We start from the raw sequence: 6,852 nt of genomic DNA, 5'->3' as shown, positions 1-6,852 counted from the left end.
TTGCTTCATCTTTCTTGAACCTGATCAGTTGTTGCATTCATCTGTTTTCCAACAAATCGAACACACAAACTTGAGCATTAAGAATACTAATATAAACACTAGAGCTAATCAACTCTAGACAAGGCATAGAATAAGATCAGATGATGCCCAACAAACTTCATATGGATCTTTAACTCACCAGAATATAGATGAGTATCACAGACTTGATTGATTGTTTTCTGAAATCACAAACTGCATGGTATATAAAGAAAAAGAAACAGTAAATAATATGCATAGGATACTAGAAATACAATTGGCAAAACAATACAGCTGAAAAATTATTTTCCATGGAAAACAAATAATTATTTTCATGCAATTACTTTGGTACTGACACAAATAATTAGAATGGATACCTGGGTTTGGTTGATAAATGATTCGCAGAATTAAGTGATACAACACTTCAGTAAATGGAACAAAGACTAAAAAGGTTGAAGGTCATATCATCTACATACACCAATGGTTGTTGGGCTTTTCATGTGTACTAGTTGTGTCACCGACATTGGCAAATTGTTCAAACATCAACCTGCTTCATAACTAACATAATTTGATGATTCTAATTTCCATTTCAGTGATGCTTGTCAGTAAGGTAAATATGCAGGAAATTCAAAGCAGAACCAGAGCATCATGTTGCACGACCAATCTCCATCACGAATGCTTTCCTGGGTCTCTTGCTGCATAAGGGCTCATCTAATTAGGTGCTCATGTCTGCTAGGAAATTAGAATTAGTAGTACCACTCACGTACCTGTAAGTGAAACCATAAATCGAACAGGGCATAGTCTGGGCTGCCATCAAAGGCGGCTAGGTTTATAGCAAGGGTTTCAACAGAGTGACACAACCTTCCAAAGATGAGGCGTCCGATGTTGCCGAGGTAACGAACGCTGTCAAGCTGGCGGCAGAGTGCTCGGCAGTGGAATGGGTGGTCGCCCTGGGATAGATGGAGGTGGGGGCGTGGTGGCTGGTGGATGACTGGATGTGGAGGCGGCGGCGTAGTGGCTGGTGGATGTGGAGGCGGCGGTGTGCTCGCAGGAGATAGTTGCGTGGGGATTTTGTGCGTTGCTTTGGCAATTGATGGGACTAGGCCTATCCCGATACTATTAGTTTTATTACATTTTCTTCTAATGATTATGTCTTGTTGGATCTATGGGACTAATCTTTGTCATTTGATCTGAACCGTCGGCTCAATTCATACGCCTCATAAACCAACTAGGAGAAACTACTTCAGCCTTAAACTAATCATTCTTTCTTTAACTCCACCCATGTTAATCAAATAACGTAACGTTGGACCCCTTTCGTCACGCCTCCCCACAAACACTTCAATTCTTGAAGCAGGTCTGGACACAACCGCATCCTACACGAAATGACATGCTCCTTTCCTACACTCTCAATTCTGGTCGTCCCCTTTAACACCTACTCCCTCCGTTTCAAAATATAAGACGTTTTAGCTTTGTGAAGCAAATGTATCTAGATATCTTTAGTGTATAGTTCAGAGTGAACCTAAACATCAAAAGAGTCTAGATACACTCACTTCACAAAGCTAAAACATCTTATATTTTGAAACGGAACGAGTACTTGTCATTAACTTGTACTACCTGGAGAACACCACGTTAGGTCAAATCCCCGGCGTCCTAGGTCTCTTCTTTGCGCTGATGCTCTTCTGGCCAAAGAAAGTTGTGGAAGAAAGGGGCAACACCTCCTTGAATAACCTTGAGGTTGCTAGCTACCGTCGAGCTTACTGGTGGTGCGGTGAAGGTTCTCCTGGCTGGCCATGGAGGCAAGGAGGAGAGGCGACATGGATTGATGCGACGTGATGATTTGAATTTTATGTATTTGACAAAAGGCCATCAAGTGCCAGTGCCTGAGAAGTTCCTATGTGTCTAATAGATGATCAATTATGCATTATGTATGTATATCATAAGTATTTCTATTGTGTAGGGGTGATAACAGCGTAGAAAGGATGAAACAAAAATGTAAAGGATGAAACAAAAATGTAATTTTTGGGATCGGGAATTTATATGTGGAAACGGGAATGTAAACTAAAAGACATTCTGCAAGCTCATGAACCTTTTTTCATAGAAATCATTAGGCTTGGTGCATGGGTTATTGGGCAAACCAGAAATGTTGACATATTTAAGAATATAAGAGACCAAGTCTTTTCACAGCAAGGGCTTTCTTCAAAGAGGATCTTAGATGGATAATATTTAGGATTAAACGGAATGCTTATGTAAATTTTTCCGATTGGACATGTAACTTTATTTGACTTTTTATGTTTTCTTTTCTTTTAGATTTGTACATACTTTTTTTGTACATCTGTAAACAAAAAAAATTACAGGGTTAACTTTCCATTTTCTACAAAATACATCATTTTCTGGAGAATACATCATTTTCTGCAAAATAGCCAAACACATAATTTCTTTTGTCAAATAGGTAACTTTCCATATTCTGCAAACCCAAGCTATTATCATTGGTGTAGCTCAGTTCGGCAACCATTGACCAAGCCCAGACCAATAGACGAAGGCCCATATCATTAAGACTAGTTATTGTGGGGAGTGACATAGACTAGTGTCATGCATATGTTTCTAGTCTATGTTACCACCTTGATAGTGGGTAGTAACTAATGGCTAGTATCATGCAAAGTTCCATTTATTAGGTTGTATACTAATCTTGTTTTGGAGTTTGTGATGTTATATGGTAACATAGCTAGTTATCACAAGATTCTCTTCCTCATTCGTTGACATGCCATGTACTCAAGATATCTTGTTGGCATTGCATTGAGTTTTATGTTACTACCTACGTTACTACTTTTATGACTAGTCTAAGTTGATCCGCAAATTTGGCACACCTCGGTAATAGGAACGGCTTCTCATTTGAAGTATCTTGGATGCTCCAAGATGGCTTTTATGAGACGACACAAATTGAATGGGAGGCATTATAAAAGTTCAACTGTGAAAAGATACCGTCACTTCTTATTTTGAATTAAGGAGCATAGCTCCCAATTCCATTACTGGAATGAAACCAGAGATAAACAGGATTACAGACTTAGTTATTTCATCCACCACACTAGCAAGACACTATTGAACAGATCTTAAATTCCACCTCTTTCTAAACTACCTCTAACAAAATACTACTCCTTACCATGTTATTACAACTATTCTTAACTTTCTCTAAGAGACTAGAGCTATTCCAACAACTATCCTCAGACTTTACTTGGCACTAATGATTGCTTCTTCTACTCATCTACCATATTTTTCCTTGGTGTCTTCCAAGCTCATATAGCCCTTCAATATCTTCTTTCTTCTAATTCTAAGGTTTCTTGCCACTTGTCCGGATCCAGTCACTTCTGTTGCTTCTTCTACTCTTCTATCCTCTGACTTTTTTAACTTGGCACTCATGTTTGCTTCTTATACCCTTCTACCATCTTGCTTCTTCTACTCTTCTAACCATCTTTTTTTTCCTTCTTGTCTTCCAAGCTCAGCCTCCAATATCTTCTTCTTCTATTCCAAGGTTTCTTCATACGCCACTTATCCAGATCTGGTTACTTCCGTTGCTTATTCTATTCTTCTAGAGTCTCAAGTTTCTAGTATTTTCGTTTTTGTTCGTTCGTTGCTTCTTCTATTCTTCTAGAGTGTCAAGTTTCTAGTATTTTCGTTTTTGTTCGTTCGTTGCTTCTTCTATTCTTCTAGAGTCTCAAGTTTCTAGTATTTTCGTTTTTGTTCGTTCGTTGCTTTGCGTGGCACGAAAGTGTAGGGATGCTATTCGGGTGCCAATCCCTGGTGAGACACCAGCAATCGTCCCCAACGGGGATCGATCCCGGGCGGGCTGCCTGGCCACTGCCAAGCCAAACCAGTGCTGAGCAACACTTGTCAAGATACCGTCACTTGGAAAGATGGCATCAATATTGTACTAAACCTGGACACCTAGCGCCCTGGGGACACACGGTAGTTACTACTCCTAACCCGCCGGCCACAAGGTGATGTGGTGCTTGAGTGAACAATTAGGTAGGGTCGAAGTGCACGGACTTCAGAACCATGGGTCCAAACGAGGATCTTTTTTTTGTAGGTCATCTCTTGTTTTGCCCCTTGAGAAATGTTATTGTCTTGAACATGCATCAAGGGGTGGGTTTTAACGAATTACCATAAAAATGAAATAACAAAAAGAAACTGTTGTGGAAATATAATCTTCTCAATGAGAGGTCCAAATTGTTTACTAAGGTGAATGGGAAACTACGTCCACACAGCGAGGATAGGAGGAGGCTACAACTAGAAGTAGTAACCTCAAACCAAGCCGCAAAAGGAAGCTTCCCTGAACAAAAAAAAACCCGCAAAAGGAAGCTAGCTACTAGAAAACCATGCGCATGCATCTATATCTATAAGAAGGTACTACGTTTTCTCTACGTAAGGAAGAAGCAAGAAGCAGGTAGCAGCTAGCATACCACACTCGATCGATCATACACATACACCATGCCGGCCGCGCAGCACATTGAACGAGACCAAGACCTCGCCATGAGCAGCGACGAGTTACTTCAAGCTCAGCTGGAGCTCTACCACCACGGCCTCGCCTTCGTCAAGTCACTGGCGCTCAAGGCCGCCACGGACCTGCGCATCCCCGACGCCATCCACCGCCGCGGCGGCACCGCCACCTTGTCCGAGCTGGCCTCCGACACCGGGATCCACCCCACGAAGCGCTCCAACCTCCGGCGGGTCATGCGGGTGCTCACCACCACCGGGGTATTCTCCATTGTCCAAGGCAAAGGCAGCAACGACCACGCCGGTGATGGCGCTGCGTATTACAAGCTCACGCGGGTCTCCCGGCTCCTTATCGAGAGATCACCGCACAACCTGTCCCCAATGGTGGGCACCATCGTCAACACGTTATGCTGTGTTAGCTTTTTAATCTTGATCATGTATCTGCATGTTTATTTCGTTCATGCATGTAGTTCAGATTGTCTAGGGCATTGTAGGCAGGTGAACCTTTCCGGAGCGTACACGAGGCGAGATGCCCGAGCTGGTCGTGCGACGCGGCCGGAGTGCAAGGCGTGAAGCCATGCAACAACGACAGTACACGAGGTGGAGGACAACCTGTGTGAACCAGTCCTGGAGCCGGTTCTTAAACTAAGTAGCCAAGTAGATCAGGACTAGTAGTTGATGCATGCACGTTCTGTTGGCCGGGTTATGAGGCCGTTGTGAGGACGTTGCGCAAGGGCCAAGCATTGGCGTGCATGCAGTTAGTGGGTGCATGGGTTAGTGGCGTTAGTTGCCGAGTATGGTGGCTGGGCTGTGTGTGTGCGTTTCCTATTTAACTTGTAATCATGTTTGCTTTCGGTTAAGAGAAATAGAGGCAAAGAGAAAAGGTTGGGCTGTGAGAGTCCGACGCCAAACACCTGTGTCTCCATTTTCTTGAGTTGGTTGTGTGAGGCAGCCGTGAGGGAGAAGAGGGGCTGAGAGAGTCAGCTCCAACATGCTGGACCTCTCTCCTCAAAATGCCCGAGTGGTTTACCCAAGGCCAAGAGGGAGAGTCGGCACAGTCGCACTCGCTCGTCCAGCTGGCCAACGGCTGCACGTTCTGGGACACCACCAAGGTCGATGGCGGCTTGTTCAACGACGGCATGGCCGCGGACAGCCGCATCGCCATGAAGGTCCTGTTGAAGGAGCACGGCGGAGCGTTCGGGGAAGTGAAAAGCTCGCTGGTGGACATCGGCGGCAACCATGGCGCCACCGCGTCGGCCGTGGCGAGAGCGTTCCCGCACCTCAAGTGCAGCGTTCTGGACCTCCCACACGTCGCGCCGCGGCTCCCGCCAGCGACATTTTGACCTTCGTCGCCGGAAATATGTTCGAGTATGTCCCACCTGCGGATGCTGTTCTACTCAAGGTAAATTTTTATTTTTATTTTTATTTTTGGATATGTTCTTCTTTTTTCTGCTGGTCTACTATGCTAATGGGATATAATATGTATGTTTGGTTCCAGTGGATTTTGCATGACTGGAAACACGAAGATTGCATCAAGATAATGCGCCGGTGCAAGGAAGCGATCCCAGCGAAAGAAGCCGGAGGAAAGGTGATAATTATCGACATGGTGGTGGGATATCCGGTGACTCAGCCCAACGATTCCAAAGAGGCGCAGGTTTTGTTAGATATCTACATGATGGGCTCCGATGGAATGGAGCGAGAGGAAAACGAGTGGAGCTTGATTTTCTCCGAAGCCGGGTTCAGCGACTACAAGATCACTCCAACCAATGGGATTCGATCAATTATCGAAGTATACCCTTCAATGTTCTTATATACTTCCACTTCGGATATACTATCTCCTTCGGTCTGTACGTGTTTATTAGTCTTGCACGTGTAATTAACTTGGTAAATTAGCAGCCAAGATACACGTGCAAGACTTATAAACTGGAAAGGAAGGAGTCGTCATTTGATTTGTAATAAATCTCACCAAGAACTCTCTGTATTATTGCATTTAAGTTTTACTTTTTGTTTATAGATTTTTCAAATTTGCTTCTCTTTAGTTTATTTCATTTTTTCCACTCATTGTACCAATCCTATGAAATCTACATAAATTGTTCTTTTCTTTACATATATTATCATTTCCTCTGCAGTTACCAAACATTTACACGTGTATTTGTTCTACTCCCGCCGATCCAAATTATTTGTCGTAGCTATAGAGTCTTTACTCTGCAAGTACATAGTCCGGTCTCAATGAGTTGTTAGCATGAAATAACTATCCCACTTGTCCAAAATGTTGTGAACACCACGGCTTTCTGATTGCATGATAAAATGTGATGACTATTCGGTGGATTTTTCAACGTGTTGGCCACG

At 43.4% G+C, this 6,852-nt stretch overlaps 1 pseudogene; it reads left to right on the top strand.

The window, feature by feature from the left end:
* The first annotated feature begins 4,365 nt into the window (after nt 1–4,365).
* LOC119349898 lies at nt 4,366–6,608 on the top strand (annotated as a pseudogene).
* Nucleotides 6,609–6,852: the final 244 nt, after the last annotated feature.

The sequence above is a fragment of the Triticum dicoccoides genome, chromosome 1B (genome assembly GCF_002162155.2).
Source record: "Triticum dicoccoides isolate Atlit2015 ecotype Zavitan chromosome 1B, WEW_v2.0, whole genome shotgun sequence".
In the NCBI taxonomy this organism is placed as follows: domain Eukaryota; kingdom Viridiplantae; phylum Streptophyta; class Magnoliopsida; order Poales; family Poaceae; genus Triticum; species Triticum dicoccoides.
Note: the sequence above shows the minus strand (reverse complement) of the source record. Positions and strands in the feature narration are given on the sequence as shown.